Below are 19152 nucleotides of genomic sequence, written 5' to 3' on the forward strand. Positions count from 1 at the left end.
GATCACCACAGACAACACAGTAGAACATCTAGACTAGAGGTCTACCACAGTAGAACATCTAGACTAGAGGACCACCACAGTAGAACATCTAGACTAGAGGACCACCACAGACAACACAGTAGAACATCTAGACTAGAGGACCACCACAGTAGAACATCTAGACTAGAGGACCACCACAGTAGAACATCTAGACTAGAGGTCCACCACAGTAGAACATCTAGACTAGAGGTCCACCACAGTAGAATATCTAGACTAGAGGTCCACCACAGTAGAACATCTAGACTAGAGGTCCACCACAGTAGAACATCTAGACTAGAGGTCCACCACAGTAGAACATCTAGACTAGAGGTCCACCACAGACACCACAGTAGAACATCTAGACTAGAGGTCCACCACAGTAGAACATCTAGACTAGAGGACCACCACAGACATCACAGTAGAACATCTAGACTAGAGGACCACCACAGTAGAACATCTAGACTAGAGGTCCACCACAGTAGAACATCTAGACTAGAGGACCACCACAGTAGAACATCTAGACTAGAGGTCCACCACAGTAGAACATCTAGACTAGAGGACCACCACAGTAGAACATCTAGACTAGAGGTCCACCACAGTAGAACATCTAGACTAGAGGTCCACCACAGTAGAACATCTAGACTAGAGGTCCACCACAGTAGAACATCTAGACTAGAGTTACACCACAGTAGAACATCTAGACTAGAGGTCCACCACAGTAGAACATCTAGACTAGAGGTCCACCACAGTAGAACATCTAGACTAGAGGACCACCACAGACAACACAGTAGAACATCTAGACTAGAGGACCACCACAGTAGAACATCTAGACTAGAGGTCCACCACAGTAGAACATCTAGACTAGAGGATCACCACAGACAACACAGTAGAACATCTAGACTAGAGGACCACCACAGACAACACAGTAGAACATCTAGACTAGAGGACCACCACAGTAGAACATCTAGACTAGAGGACCACCACAGTAGAACATCTAGACTAGAGGTCCACCACAGTAGAACATCTAGACTAGAGTTACACCACAGTAGAACATCTAGACTAGAGTTACACCACAGTAGAACATCTAGACTAGAGGACCACCCTGTAGAACATCTAGACTAGAGGACCACCACAGTAGAACATCTAGACTAGAGGTCCACCACAGTAGAACATCTAGACTAGAGGTCCACCACAGTAGAACATCTAGACTAGAGTTACACCACAGTAGAACATCTAGACTAGAGTTACACCACAGTAGAACATCTAGACTAGAGGTCCACCACAGTAGAACATCTAGACTAGAGGTCCACCACAGTAGAACATCTAGACTAGAGGTCCACCACAGTAGAACATCTAGACTAGAGGTCCACCACAGTAGAACATCTAGACTAGAGGACCACCACAGACAACACAGTAGAACATCTAGACTAGAGGTCCACCACAGTAGAACATCTAGACTAGAGGTCCACCACAGTAGAACATCTAGACTAGAGGTCCACCACAGTAGAACATCTAGACTAGAGGTCTACCACAGTAGAACATCTAGACTAGAGGTCCACCACAGTAGAACATCTAGACTAGAGGACCACCACAGTAGAACATCTAGACTAGAGGTCCACCACAGTAGAACATCTAGACTAGAGGTCCACCACAGTAGAACATCTAGACTAGAGGTCCACCACAGTAGAACATCTAGACTAGAGGTCCACCACAGTAGAACATCTAGACTAGAGGTCCACCACAGTAGAACATCTAGACTAGAGGTCCACCACAGTAGAACATCTAGACTAGAGGTCCACCACAGTAGAACATCTAGACTAGAGGACCACCACAGTAGAACATCTAGACTAGAGGACCACCACAGTAGAACATCTAGACTAGAGGTCCACCACAGTAGAACATCTAGACTAGAGGACCACCACAGACAACACAGTAGAACATCTAGACTAGAGGTCCACCACAGTAGAACATCTAGACTAGAGGTCCACCACAGTAGAACATCTAGACTAGAGGTCCACCACAGTAGAACATTACATACATTACACCACTCGGTACAACAGTAAGGTTTTCCTGCAGTACTTACTGGACTAGTTAAAGCTGCTCCCAGCAGGCAGAACGTTAGAAGGCCCACACTCGCCATCCTTCTCCTGCAGGGAGGGAACAGAGGGAAGAGTTGGAGAATGGTTAAGGTTTCTTATGATCTACGCTGAACTAAAATAGAAACACAACACGTAAAGTGTTGGTCCCATGTTTCATGAGCTGAAATTAAAAATCCCAGAAATGTTCCATATTCATGAAAAAGCTTATTTCTCTCAATTTTTGGTGCACAAATTTGTTTACATCCTTGTTAGTGAGCATTTCCCCTTTACCAAGATAATCCATCCACCTGACAGGTGTGGCATATCAAGAAGCTGATTAAAAGAGCAAAGCCATTACACAGGTGCACCTTGCGCTGGGGACAATATAAGTCCACTCTAAAATGTGCAGTTTTGTATCACAACACAATGCCACAGATGTCTCAGGTTTTGAGGGAGCGTGTAATTGGAATGCTGACTGCAGGAATGTCCACCAGAGCTGTTGCCAGAGAATGTAATGTTCATTTCTCTACCACATTGTTTTAGAGAATTTGACAGTACGTCCAACCAGCCTCACAATCGCAGACCACATGTAACCACGCCAGCCCAGGACCTCCACATTCAGCTTCTTCACCTGTGGGATCGTCTGAGGGGGGAGGGGGTGCTGAGAAGTATTTCTGTCTGTAATAAAGCCCTTTTGAGGTGAAAAACAAATTCTGATTGGCTGGGCCTGGCTCCCCAGTGGGCTGGCCTATGCCCTCCCAGGCCCACCCATGGCTGCGCCCTGCCCAGTCATAAAACCCATAGATTAGGGCCTAATTTATTTATGTAATTTGACCAATTTCCTTATATGGACTGTAACTCAGTAAAATTGTTGACATTGTTGCATGTTGCATTTATATTTTAGTTCAGTATAGTTAGTGTGGTCTGATCGACCAATCATCTCTCTCTTACCTTTCCCCTGGTCTAGTTAGTGTGGTCTGATCGACCAATCATCTCTCTCTTACCTTTCCCCTGGTCTATTTAGTGTGGTCGGATCGACCAATCATCTCTCTCTTACCTTTCCCCTGGTCTAGTTAATGTGGTCTGATCGACCAATCATCTCTCTCTTACCTTTCCCCTGGTCTGTTTGGTAAAGAGATCTGTCCAAAAGTCTGAGTTGATATCACAGCAAGGTAATCCATCAGGGTTGAGGTATCCTATCCAGACATTACTAGGGCTGAGGTATCCTATCCAGACATTACTAGTGAGTGTGAGTCGTACGGGCCGATCCTGACCTATTTATCACAGACCCGAGAGGAGGTGTGATCTGGGCTCTGTGGTAGAGGGGCATCCCTCTCTCTCTCTCTCTCTCTCTCTCTCTCTCTCTCTCTCTCTCTCACCACAATTCTGCCCTCTGTTACTGTCTTCCTGTTATCTTGTCAGGATAACAGGATGTTGATTTGGTGAGGCGTTGAGGAATGTGTTTTTCATGGTGTTAGTGATGTTTATTGTCATAAAGGGATTGAGGATGACGTGTCCCAGGGCGAGGTGTGGTAACAGTAGACCAGCCATAGTCATGTAGTTTAAACTAGACAGAAAGTCAGGAACACTGATTCTTTTAATTGATGTTATATTTTTCATCATGTAAACAAAAACACTAAACACAAACTGTAATTAACACGTTTCACAACTTGACAATGACATTCTTCAGTTAGATTTACAGTTTGTTACTCAGAACAGTAAGACTTTGACTTGAAGAATACAACAGAAGACACATAACTGGGCTATGAACTATTATTGTTGTTATTATTATTATTATTGTTTTATTTTTAATAATATTTAGTCCTGGGCGGTATGGCCTAAAAATCACATCGACATTTTTTTTCAAACTTATGGCCGATTCACCATATACTGAATATCTAGATAAAAAAATAAATAAAAAATTTCTCTTGTACAATTAAAGGTCAAATACACTGCATTTCAAACCGTCAGAAATAATATCATGAATTCAGGGCTGGTGAAATTATACCTAGGCTAAATATGAGCCTTTCACAACCATGAGACCCACCACTAATAACTACACAATTTTATATTTATATTTTTATCAAAACAGTTTTAACCTGCTTTTTTGGCAATAATCACTGATCTGGCTTTCAGGTCGATGAAAATGCCCTTTTTGTTACAAATGTATCCAGAACCAGGTCCACTATAAATCAAGTGGCCTGTGTGTGTATATATACTGGATAAACACAGGTTCTGTATGTGGACAAACCTTCACAATAATGGATTCGGCTATTTCAGCCATGCCATAGTCTACTATACACCTGTCACCCGCTGCTGACAGGTGTATAAAATCTAGCACACAGTCGTTTAATCTCCAAAGACAAACATTGGCAGTAGAATGGCCTTACTGAAGATCTCAGGGACTTTCAACGTGACACCGTCATTTAATGTCACCTTTCCAAACAAGTCAGTTCTTTACATTTCTGCCCTGCTAGAGCTGCCCCAGTCAACTGTAAGTGCTGTTATTGTGAAGTGGAAAAGTCTAGGAGCAACAACGGCTCAGCCGCGAAGTGGTAGGCCACACAAACTCACAGAACGGGACCGCAGAGTGCTGAAGAGCGTAAAAATCGTCTGTCCTCGGTTGCAACACTCACTACCGAGTTCCAAACTGCCTCTAGAAGAAACGTCGGCACAAGCACTGTTCGTCGGGAGATTCAAGAAATGGGTTTCCATGGCCGAGCAGCCACACACAAGCCTAAGATCACCATCCACAATGCCAAGCGTTGGCTGGAGTGGTGTAAAACTCGCCACCATTGGACTCTGGAGCAGTGGAAACGAGTTCTCTGGAGTGATGAATCACGCTTCACCATCTGGCAGTCCGACTAACAAATCTGGTTTCGGCAAATGCCAGGAGAACGTTACCTGACCGAATGCATATTGCCAACGGTAAAGTGTGTTCCCGCAGCAATGTTCCAACATCTAGTGGAACGCCTTCCCAGAAGAGTGGAGGCTGTTATAGCAGCAATGTTCCAACATCTAATGGAAAGCCTTCCCAGAAGAGTGGAGGCTGTTATAGCAGCAATGTTCCAACATCTAGTGGAAAGCCTTCCCAGAAGAGTGGAGGCTGTTATAGCAGCAATGTTCCAACATCTAGTGGAAAGCCTTCCCAGAAGAGTGGAGGCTGTTATAGCAGCAATGTTCCAACATCTAGTGGAAAGCCTTCCCAGAAGAGTGGAGGCTGTTACAGCAGCAATGTTCCAACATCTAGTGGAAAGCCTTCCCAGAAGAGTGGAAACTGTTATAGCAGCAATGTTCCAACATCTAGTGGAAAGCCTTCCCAGAAGAGTGGAGGCTGTTATAGCAGCAATGTTCCAACATCTAGTGGAAAGCCTTCCCAGAAGAGTGGAGGCTGTTATAGCAGCAATGTTCCAACATCTAGTGGAAAGCCTTCCCAGAAGATTGGAGGCTGTTATAGCAGCAATGTTCAAGCATCTAGTGGAAAGCCTTCCCAGAAGAGTGGAGGCTGTTATAGCAGCAATGTTCCAACATCTAGTGGAAAGCCTTCCCATGAGATTGGAGGCTGTTATAGCAGCAATGTTCCATCATCTATTGGAAAGCCTTCCCAGAAGAGTGGAGGCTGTTATAGCAGCAATGTTCCATCATCTAGTGGAAAGCCTTCCCAGAAGAGTGGAGGCTGTTATAGCAGCAATGTTCCAACATCTAGCGGAAAGCCTTCCCAGAAGAGTGGAGGCTGTTATAGAAGCCATGTTCCAACATCTAGTGGAAAGCCTTCCCAGAAGAGTGGAGGCTGTTATACAAGCAATGTTCCAACATCTAGTGGAAAGCCTTCCCAGAAGAGTGGAGGCTGTTATAGCAGCAAAGGGGGGGATCAACTCCATATTGATGCCACATTTTTCGCAGTTTAATTTAGTGCCTTATTGCAAACATATTTTGGAATAGTTTTACTCTGTACAGGCTTACATAATTTCACTCTGTCATTTAGGTTAGTATTGTGAAGTAACAATGTTGTTGATCCATCCTCAGTTTCCTCCTATCACAGCCATTCACCTCTGTAACTGTTTTAAAGTCACCATTGGCTTCATGGTGAAATCCCTGAGCGGTTTCCTTCCTCTCCGGCAACTGAGTTTAGTGAATGTGGTATCTTTGTAGTGGCTAGGTGTATTGATACACCATCAAAAGTGTAATTGATAACTCAAAGGGATATTCAATGTCTGCTTTTTCATTTTTTACCCATCTACCAATAGGTGCCTTTCTTTGCGAGGAATTGGAAAATCTCCTTGGTCTTTGTGGTTGAATCTGTGTTTGAAATTCACTGCTGGACTGAGGGACCTTACAGATAATTGTGTGTGTGGCACAGAGATGTAGTAGTCATTCATAAATTATGTTAAACACTATTATGGCACACAGAGTGAGTCCATGCAACTTATTTTGTGACTTGTGTACATTGTAGGAACTCGTCCAAACTGCTGTACATTTTAGGAACTACGTCTCAAATGGGTCGCCTTTTCTAGGGACAGAAATTACTCACCATTTCTGTAAAAAGTTACAGTTTTATCCAGTTAATTTTCAACCGTGGTACCTGGGCAGGTCTCTGCCCCTCCTCTCGTCTTCATGCTCAGCACCAGAAGCTACCGCGATGAGGAGGTTTATTAATGTTAGTGAATGTTGATGCAGAGACCTAAAGAGTTTTAGTGGGCAGTTAACTACTACCACTCTTTTCCTGTTCGTTGTCTGTCGTGTCTGTTTATAACTGTGTGAGTGTGTCAGGTCTGTTCAGCGTCTTCCTGTACGTGTCTGCTGATAGCTGAGTGAGTGTGAGTGTATTATAGTGTCCTGTCTCTGTTTCTCCCTGTATTATAGTGTCCTGTCTCTGTTTCTCCCTGTATTATAGTGTCCTGTCTCTGTTTCTCCCTGTATTATAGTGTCCTGTCTCTGTTTCTCCCTGTATTATAGTGTCCTGTCTCTGTTACTCCCTGTATTATAGTGTCCTGTCTCTGTTTCTCCCTGTATTATAGTGTCCTGTCTCTGTTTCTCCCTGTATTATAGTGTCCTGTCTCTGTTTCTCCCTGTATTATAGTGTCCTGTCTCTGTTACTCCCTGTATTATAGTGTCCTGTCTCTGTTTCTCCCTGTATTATAGTGTCCTGTCTCTGTTTCTCCCTGTATTATAGTGTCCTGTCTCTGTTTCTCCCTGTATTATAGTGTCCTGTCTCTGTTTCTCCCTGTATTATAGTGTCCTGTCTCTGTTACTCCCTGTATTATAGTGTCCTGTCTCTGTTTCTCCCTGTATTATAGTGTCCTGTCTCTGTTTCTCCCTGTATTATAGTGTCCTGTCTCTGTTTCTCCCTGTATTATAGTGTCCTGTCTCTGTTTCTCCCTGTATTATAGTGTCCTGTCTCTGTTTCTCCCTGTATTATAGTGTCCTGTCTCTGTTTCTCCCTGTATTATAGTGTCCTGTCTCTGTTTCCCCCTGTATCATAGTGTCCTGTCTCTGTTTCTCCCTGTATTATAGTGTCCTGTCTCTGTTTCTCCCTGTATTATAGTGTCCTGTCTCTGTTTCTCCCTGTATTATAGTGTCCTGTCTCTGTTTCTCCCTGTATTATAGTGTCCTGTCTCTGTTTCTACCTGTATTATAGTGTCCTGTCTCTGTTTCTCCCTGTATTACAGTGTCCTGTCTCTGTTTCTCCCTGTATTACAGTGTCCTGTCTCTGTTTCTCCCTGTATTATAGTGTATTGTCTCTGTTTCTCCCTGTATTATAGTGTCCTGTCTCTGTTTCTCCCTGTATTATAGTGTCCTGTCTCTGTTTCTCCCTGTATTATAGTGTCCTGTCTCTGTTTCTCCCTGTATTATAGTGTCCTGTCTCTGTTTCTCCCTGTATTATAGTGTCCTGTCTCTGTTTCTCCCTGTATTATAGTGTCCTGTCTCTGTTTCCCCCTGTATTATAGTGTCCTGTCTCTGTTTCTCCCTGTATTATAGTGTCCTGTCTCTGTTTCTCCCTGTATTATAGTGTCCTGTCTCTGTTTCTCCCTGTATTATAGTGTCCTGTCTCTGTTTCTCCCTGTATTATAGTGTCCTGTCTCTGTTTCTCCCTGTATTATAGTGTCCTGTCTCTGTTTCTCCCTGTATTATAGTGTCCTGTCTCTGTTTCTCCCTGTATTATAGTGTCCTGTCTCTGTTTCTCCCTGTATTATAGTGTCCTGTCTCTGTTTCTCCCTGTATTATAGTGTCCTGTCTCTGTTTCTCCCTGTATTATAGTGTCCTGTCTCTGTTTCTCCCTGTATTATAGTGTCCTGTCTCTGTTTCTCCCTGTATTATAGTGTCCTGTCTCTGTTTCTCCCTGTATTATAGTGTCCTGTCTCTGTTTCTCCCTGTATTATAGTGTCCTGTCTCTGTTTCTCCCTGTATTATAGTGTCCTGTCTCTGTTTCTCCCTGTATTACAGTGTCCTGTCTCTGTTTCTCCCTGTATTATAGTGTCCTGTCTCTGTTTCTCCCTGTATTAGAGTGTCCTGTCTCTGTTTCTCCCTGTATTATAGTGTCCTGTCTCTGTTTCTCCCTGTATTATAGTGTCCTGTCTCTGTTTCTCCCTGTATTATAGTGTCCTGTCTCTGTTTCTCCCTGTATTATAGTGTCCTGTCTCTGTTTCTCCCTGTATTATAGTGTCCTGTCTCTGTTTCTCCCTGTATTATAGTGTCCTGTCTCTGTTTCCCCCTGTATTATAGTGTCCTGTCTCTGTTTCTCCCTGTATTATAGTGTCCTGTCTCTGTTTCCCCCTGTATTATAGTGTCCTGTCTCTGTTTCTCCCTGTATTATAGTGTCCTGTCTCTGTTTCTCCCTGTATTATAGTGTCCTGTCTCTGTTTCTCCCTGTATTATAGTGTCCTGTCTCTGTTTCTCCCTGTATTATAGTGTCCTGTCTCTGTTTCTCCCTGTATTATAGTGTCCTGTCTCTGTTTCTCCCTGTATTATAGTGTCCTGTCTCTGTTTCTCCCTGTATTATAGTGTCCTGTCTCTGTTTCTCCCTGTATTATAGTGTCCTGTCTCTGTTTCTCCCTGTATTATAGTGTCCTGTCTCTGTTTCTCCCTGTATTATAGTGTCCTGTCTCTGTTTCTCCCTGTATTATAGTGTCCTGTCTCTGTTTCTCCCTGTATTATAGTGTCCTGTCTCTGTTTCTCCCTGTATTATAGTGTCCTGTCTCTGTTTCTCCCTGTATTATAGTGTCCTGTCTCTGTTTCTCCCTGTATTATAGTGTCCTGTCTCTGTTTCTCCCTGTATTATAGTGTCCTGTCTGTTTCCCCCTGTATTATAGTGTCCTGTCTCTGTTTCTCCCTGTATTATAGTGTCCTGTCTCTGTTTCCCCCTGTATTATAGTGTCCTGTCTCTGTTTCTCCCTGTATTACAGTGTCCTGTCTCTGTTTCTCCCTGTATTATAGTGTCCTTTCTCTGTTTCTCCCTGTATTATAGTGTCCTGTCTCTGTTTCTCCCTGTATTATAGTGTCCTGTCTCTGTTTCTCCCTGTATTATAGTGTCCTGTCTCTGTTTCTCCCTGTATTATAGTGTCCTGTCTCTGTTTCTCCCTGTATTATAGTGTCCTGTCTCTGTTTCTCCCTGTATTATAGTGTCCTGTCTCTGTTTCTCCCTGTATTATAGTGTCCTGTCTCTGTTTCTCCCTGTATTATAGTGTCCTGTCTCTGTTTCTCCCTGTATTATAGTGTCCTGTCTCTGTTTCTCCCTGTATTATAGTGTCCTGTCTCTGTTTCTCCCTGTATTATAGTGTCCTGTCTCTGTTTCTCCCTGTATTATAGTGTCCTGTCTCTGTTTCTCCCTGTATTATAGTGTCCTGTCTCTGTTTCTCCCTGTATTATAGTGTCCTGTCTCTGTTTCTCCCTGTATTATAGTGTCCTGTCTCTGTTTCTCCCTGTATTATAGTGTCCTGTCTCTGTTTCTCCCTGTATTATAGTGTCCTGTCTCTGTTTCTCCCTGTATTATAGTGTCCTGTCTCTGTTTCTCCCTGTATTATAGTGTCCTGTCTCTGTTTCTCCCTGTATTATAGTGTCCTGTCTCTGTTTCTCCCTGTATTATAGTGTCCTGTCTCTGTTTCTCCCTGTATTATAGTGTCCTGTCTCTGTTTCTCCCTGTATTATAGTGTCCTGTCTCTGTTTCTCCCTGTATTATAGTGTCCTGTCTCTGTTTCTCCCTGTATTATAGTGTCCTGTCTCTGTTTCTCCCTGTATTATAGTGTCCTGTCTCTGTTTCTCCCTGTATTATAGTGTCCTGTCTCTGTTTCTCCCTGTATTATAGTGTCCTGTCTCTGTTTCTCCCTGTATTATAGTGTCCTGTCTCTGTTTCTCCCTGTATTATAGTGTCCTGTCTCTGTTTCTCCCTGTATTATAGTGTCCTGTCTCTGTTTCTCCCTGTATTATAGTGTCCTGTCTCTGTTTCTCCCTGTATTATAGTGTCCTGTCTCTGTTTCTCCCTGTATTATAGTGTCCTGTCTCTGTTTCTCCCTGTATTATAGTGTCCTGTCTCTGTTTCTCCCTGTATTATAGTGTCCTGTCTCTGTTTCTCCCTGTATTATAGTGTCCTGTCTCTGTTTCTCCCTGTATTATAGTGTCCTGTCTCTGTTTCTCCCTGTATTATAGTGTCCTGTCTCTGTTTCTCCCTGTATTATAGTGTCCTGTCTCTGTTTCTCCCTGTATTATAGTGTCCTGTCTCTGTTTCTCCCTGTATTATAGTGTCCTGTCTCTGTTTCTCCCTGTATTATAGTGTCCTGTCTCTGTTTCTCCCTGTATTATAGTGTCCTGTCTCTGTTTCTCCCTGTATTATAGTGTCCTGTCTCTGTTTCTCCCTGTATTATAGTGTCCTGTCTCTGTTTCTCCCTGTATTATAGTGTCCTGTCTCTGTTTCTCCCTGTATTATAGTGTCCTGTCTCTGTTTCTCCCTGTATTATAGTGTCCTGTCTCTGTTTCTCCCTGTATTATAGTGTCCTGTCTCTGTTTCTCCCTGTATTATAGTGTCCTGTCTCTGTTTCTCCCTGTATTACAGTGTCCTGTCTCTGTTTCTCCCTGTATTATAGTGTCCTGTCTCTGTTTCTCCCTGTATTATAGTGTCCTGTCTCTGTTTCTCCCTGTATTATAGTGTCCTGTCTCTGTTTCTCCCTGTATTATAGTGTCCTGTCTCTGTTTCTCCCTGTATTATAGTGTCCTGTCTCTGTTTCTCCCTGTATTATAGTGTCCTGTCTCTGTTTCTCCCTGTATTATAGTGTCCTGTCTCTGTTTCTCCCTGTATTATAGTGTCCTGTCTCTGTTTCTCCCTGTATTATAGTGTCCTGTCTCTGTTTCTCCCTGTATTATAGTGTCCTGTCTCTGTTTCTCCCTGTATTATAGTGTCCTGTCTCTGTTTCTCCCTGTATTATAGTGTCCTGTCTCTGTTTCTCCCTGTATTATAGTGTCCTGTCTCTGTTTCTCCCTGTATTATAGTGTCCTGTCTCTGTTTCTCCCTGTATTATAGTGTCCTGTCTCTGTTTCTCCCTGTATTATAGTGTCCTGTCTCTGTTTCTCCCTGTATTATAGTGTCCTGTCTCTGTTTCTCCCTGTATTATAGTGTCCTGTCTCTGTTTCTCCCTGTATTATAGTGTCCTGTCTCTGTTTCTCCCTGTATTATAGTGTCCTGTCTCTGTTTCTCCCTGTATTATAGTGTCCTGTCTCTGTTTCTCCCTGTATTATAGTGTCCTGTCTCTGTTTCTCCCTGTATTATAGTGTCCTGTCTCTGTTTCTCCCTGTATTATAGTGTCCTGTCTCTGTTTCTCCCTGTATTATAGTGTCCTGTCTCTGTTTCTCCCTGTATTATAGTGTCCTGTCTCTGTTTCTCCCTGTATTATAGTGTCCTGTCTCTGTTTCTCCCTGTATTATAGTGTCCTGTCTCTGTTTCTCCCTGTATTATAGTGTCCTGTCTCTGTTTCTCCCTGTATTATAGTGTCCTGTCTCTGTTTCTCCCTGTATTATAGTGTCCTGTCTCTGTTTCTCCCTGTATTATAGTGTCCTGTCTCTGTTTCTCCCTGTATTATAGTGTCCTGTCTCTGTTTCTCCCTGTATTATAGTGTCCTGTCTCTGTTTCTCCCTGTATTATAGTGTCCTGTCTCTGTTTCTCCCTGTATTATAGTGTCCTGTCTCTGTTTCTCCCTGTATTATAGTGTCCTGTCTCTGTTTCTCCCTGTATTATAGTGTCCTGTCTCTGTTTCTCCCTGTATTATAGTGTCCTGTCTCTGTTTCTCCCTGTATTATAGTGTCCTGTCTCTGTTTCTCCCTGTATTATAGTGTCCTGTCTCTGTTTCTCCCTGTATTATAGTGTCCTGTCTCTGTTTCTCCCTGTATTATAGTGTCCTGTCTCTGTTTCTCCCTGTATTATAGTGTCCTGTCTCTGTTTCTCCCTGTATTATAGTGTCCTGTCTCTGTTTCTCCCTGTATTATAGTGTCCTGTCTCTGTTTCTCCCTGTATTATAGTGTCCTGTCTCTGTTTCTCCCTGTATTATAGTGTCCTGTCTCTGTTTCTCCCTGTATTATAGTGTCCTGTCTCTGTTTCTCCCTGTATTATAGTGTCCTGTCTCTGTTTCTCCCTGTATTATAGTGTCCTGTCTCTGTTTCTCCCTGTATTATAGTGTCCTGTCTCTGTTTCTCCCTGTATTATAGTGTCCTGTCTCTGTTTCTCCCTGTATTATAGTGTCCTGTCTCTGTTTCTCCCTGTATTATAGTGTCCTGTCTCTGTTTCTCCCTGTATTATAGTGTCCTGTCTCTGTTTCTCCCTGTATTATAGTGTCCTGTCTCTGTTTCTCCCTGTATTATAGTGTCCTGTCTCTGTTTCTCCCTGTATTATAGTGTCCTGTCTCTGTTTCTCCCTGTATTATAGTGTCCTGTCTCTGTTTCTCCCTGTATTATAGTGTCCTGTCTCTGTTTCTCCCTGTATTATAGTGTCCTGTCTCTGTTTCTCCCTGTATTATAGTGTCCTGTCTCTGTTTCTCCCTGTATTATAGTGTCCTGTCTCTGTTTCTCCCTGTATTATAGTGTCCTGTCTCTGTTTCTCCCTGTATTATAGTGTCCTGTCTCTGTTTCTCCCTGTATTATAGTGTCCTGTCTCTGTTTCTCCCTGTATTATAGTGTCCTGTCTCTGTTTCTCCCTGTATTATAGTGTCCTGTCTCTGTTTCTCCCTGTATTATAGTGTCCTGTCTCTGTTTCTCCCTGTATTATAGTGTCCTGTCTCTGTTTCTCCCTGTATTATAGTGTCCTGTCTCTGTTTCTCCCTGTATTATAGTGTCCTGTCTCTGTTTCTCCCTGTATTATAGTGTCCTGTCTCTGTTTCTCCCTGTATTATAGTGTCCTGTCTCTGTTTCTCCCTGTATTATAGTGTCCTGTCTCTGTTTCTCCCTGTATTATAGTGTCCTGTCTCTGTTTCTCCCTGTATTATAGTGTCCTGTCTCTGTTTCTCCCTGTATTATAGTGTCCTGTCTCTGTTTCTCCCTGTATTATAGTGTCCTGTCTCTGTTTCTCCCTGTATTATAGTGTCCTGTCTCTGTTTCTCCCTGTATTATAGTGTCCTGTCTCTGTTTCTCCCTGTATTATAGTGTCCTGTCTCTGTTTCTCCCTGTATTATAGTGTCCTGTCTCTGTTTCTCCCTGTATTATAGTGTCCTGTCTCTGTTTCTCCCTGTATTATAGTGTCCTGTCTCTGTTTCTCCCTGTATTATAGTGTCCTGTCTCTGTTTCTCCCTGTATTATAGTGTCCTGTCTCTGTTTCTCCCTGTATTATAGTGTCCTGTCTCTGTTTCTCCCTGTATTATAGTGTCCTGTCTCTGTTTCTCCCTGTATTATAGTGTCCTGTCTCTGTTTCTCCCTGTATTATAGTGTCCTGTCTCTGTTTCTCCCTGTATTATAGTGTCCTGTCTCTGTTTCTCCCTGTATTATAGTGTCCTGTCTCTGTTTCTCCCTGTATTATAGTGTCCTGTCTCTGTTTCTCCCTGTATTATAGTGTCCTGTCTCTGTTTCTCCCTGTATTATAGTGTCCTGTCTCTGTTTCTCCCTGTATTATAGTGTCCTGTCTCTGTTTCTCCCTGTATTATAGTGTCCTGTCTCTGTTTCTCCCTGTATTATAGTGTCCTGTCTCTGTTTCTCCCTGTATTATAGTGTCCTGTCTCTGTTTCTCCCTGTATTATAGTGTCCTGTCTCTGTTTCTCCCTGTATTATAGTGTCCTGTCTCTGTTTCTCCCTGTATTATAGTGTCCTGTCTCTGTTTCTCCCTGTATTATAGTGTCCTGTCTCTGTTTCTCCCTGTATTATAGTGTCCTGTCTCTGTTTCTCCCTGTATTATAGTGTCCTGTCTCTGTTTCTCCCTGTATTATAGTGTCCTGTCTCTGTTTCTCCCTGTATTATAGTGTCCTGTCTCTGTTTCTCCCTGTATTATAGTGTCCTGTCTCTGTTTCTCCCTGTATTATAGTGTCCTGTCTCTGTTTCTCCCTGTATTATAGTGTCCTGTCTCTGTTTCTCCCTGTATTATAGTGTCCTGTCTCTGTTTCTCCCTGTATTATAGTGTCCTGTCTCTGTTTCTCCCTGTATTATAGTGTCCTGTCTCTGTTTCTCCCTGTATTATAGTGTCCTGTCTCTGTTTCTCCCTGTATTATAGTGTCCTGTCTCTGTTTCTCCCTGTATTATAGTGTCCTGTCTCTGTTTCTCCCTGTATTATAGTGTCCTGTCTCTGTTTCTCCCTGTATTATAGTGTCCTGTCTCTGTTTCTCCCTGTATTATAGTGTCCTGTCTCTGTTTCTCCCTGTATTATAGTGTCCTGTCTCTGTTTCTCCCTGTATTATAGTGTCCTGTCTCTGTTTCTCCCTGTATTATAGTGTCCTGTCTCTGTTTCTCCCTGTATTATAGTGTCCTGTCTCTGTTTCTCCCTGTATTATAGTGTCCTGTCTCTGTTTCTCCCTGTATTATAGTGTCCTGTCTCTGTTTCTCCCTGTATTATAGTGTCCTGTCTCTGTTTCTCCCTGTATTATAGTGTCCTGTCTCTGTTTCTCCCTGTATTATAGTGTCCTGTCTCTGTTTCTCCCTGTATTATAGTGTCCTGTCTCTGTTTCTCCCTGTATTATAGTGTCCTGTCTCTGTTTCTCCCTGTATTATAGTGTCCTGTCTCTGTTTCTCCCTGTATTATAGTGTCCTGTCTCTGTTTCTCCCTGTATTATAGTGTCCTGTCTCTGTTTCTCCCTGTATTATAGTGTCCTGTCTCTGTTTCTCCCTGTATTATAGTGTCCTGTCTCTGTTTCTCCCTGTATTATAGTGTCCTGTCTCTGTTTCTCCCTGTATTATAGTGTCCTGTCTCTGTTTCTCCCTGTATTATAGTGTCCTGTCTCTGTTTCTCCCTGTATTATAGTGTCCTGTCTCTGTTTCTCCCTGTATTATAGTGTCCTGTCTCTGTTTCTCCCTGTATTATAGTGTCCTGTCTCTGTTTCTCCCTGTATTATAGTGTCCTGTCTCTGTTTCTCCCTGTATTATAGTGTCCTGTCTCTGTTTCTCCCTGTATTATAGTGTCCTGTCTCTGTTTCTCCCTGTATTATAGTGTCCTGTCTCTGTTTCTCCCTGTATTATAGTGTCCTGTCTCTGTTTCTCCCTGTATTATAGTGTCCTGTCTCTGTTTCTCCCTGTATTATAGTGTCCTGTCTCTGTTTCTCCCTGTATTATAGTGTCCTGTCTCTGTTTCTCCCTGTATTATAGTGTCCTGTCTCTGTTTCTCCCTGTATTATAGTGTCCTGTCTCTGTTTCTCCCTGTATTATAGTGTCCTGTCTCTGTTTCTCCCTGTATTATAGTGTCCTGTCTCTGTTTCTCCCTGTATTATAGTGTCCTGTCTCTGTTTCTCCCTGTATTATAGTGTCCTGTCTCTGTTTCTCCCTGTATTATAGTGTCCTGTCTCTGTTTCTCCCTGTATTATAGTGTCCTGTCTCTGTTTCTCCCTGTATTATAGTGTCCTGTCTCTGTTTCTCCCTGTATTATAGTGTCCTGTCTCTGTTTCTCCCTGTATTATAGTGTCCTGTCTCTGTTTCTCCCTGTATTATAGTGTCCTGTCTCTGTTTCTCCCTGTATTATAGTGTCCTGTCTCTGTTTCTCCCTGTATTATAGTGTCCTGTCTCTGTTTCTCCCTGTATTATAGTGTCCTGTCTCTGTTTCTCCCTGTATTATAGTGTCCTGTCTCTGTTTCTCCCTGTATTATAGTGTCCTGTCTCTGTTTCTCCCTGTATTATAGTGTCCTGTCTCTGTTTCTCCCTGTATTATAGTGTCCTGTCTCTGTTTCTCCCTGTATTATAGTGTCCTGTCTCTGTTTCTCCCTGTATTATAGTGTCCTGTCTCTGTTTCTCCCTGTATTATAGTGTCCTGTCTCTGTTTCTCCCTGTATTATAGTGTCCTGTCTCTGTTTCTCCCTGTATTATAGTGTCCTGTCTCTGTTTCTCCCTGTATTATAGTGTCCTGTCTCTGTTTCTCCCTGTATTATAGTGTCCTGTCTCTGTTTCTCCCTGTATTATAGTGTCCTGTCTCTGTTTCTCCCTGTATTATAGTGTCCTGTCTCTGTTTCTCCCTGTATTATAGTGTCCTGTCTCTGTTTCTCCCTGTATTATAGTGTCCTGTCTCTGTTTCTCCCTGTATTATAGTGTCCTGTCTCTGTTTCTCCCTGTATTATAGTGTCCTGTCTCTGTTTCTCCCTGTATTATAGTGTCCTGTCTCTGTTTCTCCCTGTATTATAGTGTCCTGTCTCTGTTTCTCCCTGTATTATAGTGTCCTGTCTCTGTTTCTCCCTGTATTATAGTGTCCTGTCTCTGTTTCTCCCTGTATTATAGTGTCCTGTCTCTGTTTCTCCCTGTATTATAGTGTCCTGTCTCTGTTTCTCCCTGTATTATAGTGTCCTGTCTCTGTTTCTCCCTGTATTATAGTGTCCTGTCTCTGTTTCTCCCTGTATTATAGTGTCCTGTCTCTGTTTCTCCCTGTATTATAGTGTCCTGTCTCTGTTTCTCCCTGTATTATAGTGTCCTGTCTCTGTTTCTCCCTGTATTATAGTGTCCTGTCTCTGTTTCTCCCTGTATTATAGTGTCCTGTCTCTGTTTCTCCCTGTATTATAGTGTCCTGTCTCTGTTTCTCCCTGTATTATAGTGTCCTGTCTCTGTTTCTCCCTGTATTATAGTGTCCTGTCTCTGTTTCTCCCTGTATTATAGTGTCCTGTCTCTGTTTCTCCCTGTATTATAGTGTCCTGTCTCTGTTTCTCCCTGTATTATAGTGTCCTGTCTCTGTTTCTCCCTGTATTATAGTGTCCTGTCTCTGTTTCTCCCTGTATTATAGTGTCCTGTCTCTGTTTCTCCCTGTATTATAGTGTCCTGTCTCTGTTTCTCCCTGTATTATAGTGTCCTGTCTCTGTTTCTCCCTGTATTATAGTGTCCTGTCTCTGTTTCTCCCTGTATTATAGTGTCCTGTCTCTGTTTCTCCCTGTATTATAGTGTCCTGTCTCTGTTTCTCCCTGTATTATAGTGTCCTGTCTCTGTTTCTCCCTGTATTATAGTGTCCTGTCTCTGTTTCTCCCTGTATTATAGTGTCCTGTCTCTGTTTCTCCCTGTATTATAGTGTCCTGTCTCTGTTTCTCCCTGTATTATAGTGTCCTGTCTCTGTTTCTCCCTGTATTATAGTGTCCTGTCTCTGTTTCTCCCTGTATTATAGTGTCCTGTCTCTGTTTCTCCCTGTATTATAGTGTCCTGTCTCTGTTTCTCCCTGTATTATAGTGTCCTGTCTCTGTTTCTCCCTGTATTATAGTGTCCTGTCTCTGTTTCTCCCTGTATTATAGTGTCCTGTCTCTGTTTCTCCCTGTATTATAGTGTCCTGTCTCTGTTTCTCCCTGTATTATAGTGTCCTGTCTCTGTTTCTCCCTGTATTATAGTGTCCTGTCTCTGTTTCTCCCTGTATTATAGTGTCCTGTCTCTGTTTCTCCCTGTATTATAGTGTCCTGTCTCTGTTTCTCCCTGTATTATAGTGTCCTGTCTCTGTTTCTCCCTGTATTATAGTGTCCTGTCTCTGTTTCTCCCTGTATTATAGTGTCCTGTCTCTGTTTCTCCCTGTATTATAGTGTCCTGTCTCTGTTTCTCCCTGTATTATAGTGTCCTGTCTCTGTTTCTCCCTGTATTATAGTGTCCTGTCTCTGTTTCTCCCTGTATTATAGTGTCCTGTCTCTGTTTCTCCCTGTATTATAGTGTCCTGTCTCTGTTTCTCCCTGTATTATAGTGTCCTGTCTCTGTTTCTCCCTGTATTATAGTGTCCTGTCTCTGTTTCTCCCTGTATTATAGTGTCCTGTCTCTGTTTCTCCCTGTATTATAGTGTCCTGTCTCTGTTTCTCCCTGTATTATAGTGTCCTGTCTCTGTTTCTCCCTGTATTATAGTGTCCTGTCTCTGTTTCTCCCTGTATTATAGTGTCCTGTCTCTGTTTCTCCCTGTATTATAGTGTCCTGTCTCTGTTTCTCCCTGTATTATAGTGTCCTGTCTCTGTTTCTCCCTGTATTATAGTGTCCTGTCTCTGTTTCTCCCTGTATTATAGTGTCCTGTCTCTGTTTCTCCCTGTATTATAGTGTCCTGTCTCTGTTTCTCCCTGTATTATAGTGTCCTGTCTCTGTTTCTCCCTGTATTATAGTGTCCTGTCTCTGTTTCTCCCTGTATTATAGTGTCCTGTCTCTGTTTCTCCCTGTATTATAGTGTCCTGTCTCTGTTTCTCCCTGTATTATAGTGTCCTGTCTCTGTTTCTCCCTGTATTATAGTGTCCTGTCTCTGTTTCTCCCTGTATTATAGTGTCCTGTCTCTGTTTCTCCCTGTATTATAGTGTCCTGTCTCTGTTTCTCCCTGTATTATAGTGTCCTGTCTCTGTTTCTCCCTGTATTATAGTGTCCTGTCTCTGTTTCTCCCTGTATTATAGTGTCCTGTCTCTGTTTCTCCCTGTATTATAGTGTCCTGTCTCTGTTTCTCCCTGTATTATAGTGTCCTGTCTCT

The 19152-nt window shown here is 42.7% G+C and overlaps 1 protein-coding gene across 1 annotated transcript in view; it reads right to left on the reverse strand.

Moving 5' to 3' along the window:
* LOC129864752 (uncharacterized) overlaps nucleotides 1-19152 on the reverse strand; it is a gene marked incomplete at its 3' end in the record, with an annotated part of 59347 nt that overhangs the window by 30197 nt on the left and 9998 nt on the right. The window lies entirely within an intron of this gene.

This window comes from Salvelinus fontinalis, chromosome 11 (assembly GCF_029448725.1).
Source record: "Salvelinus fontinalis isolate EN_2023a chromosome 11, ASM2944872v1, whole genome shotgun sequence".
Classification (NCBI taxonomy): Eukaryota; Metazoa; Chordata; class Actinopteri; order Salmoniformes; family Salmonidae; genus Salvelinus; species Salvelinus fontinalis.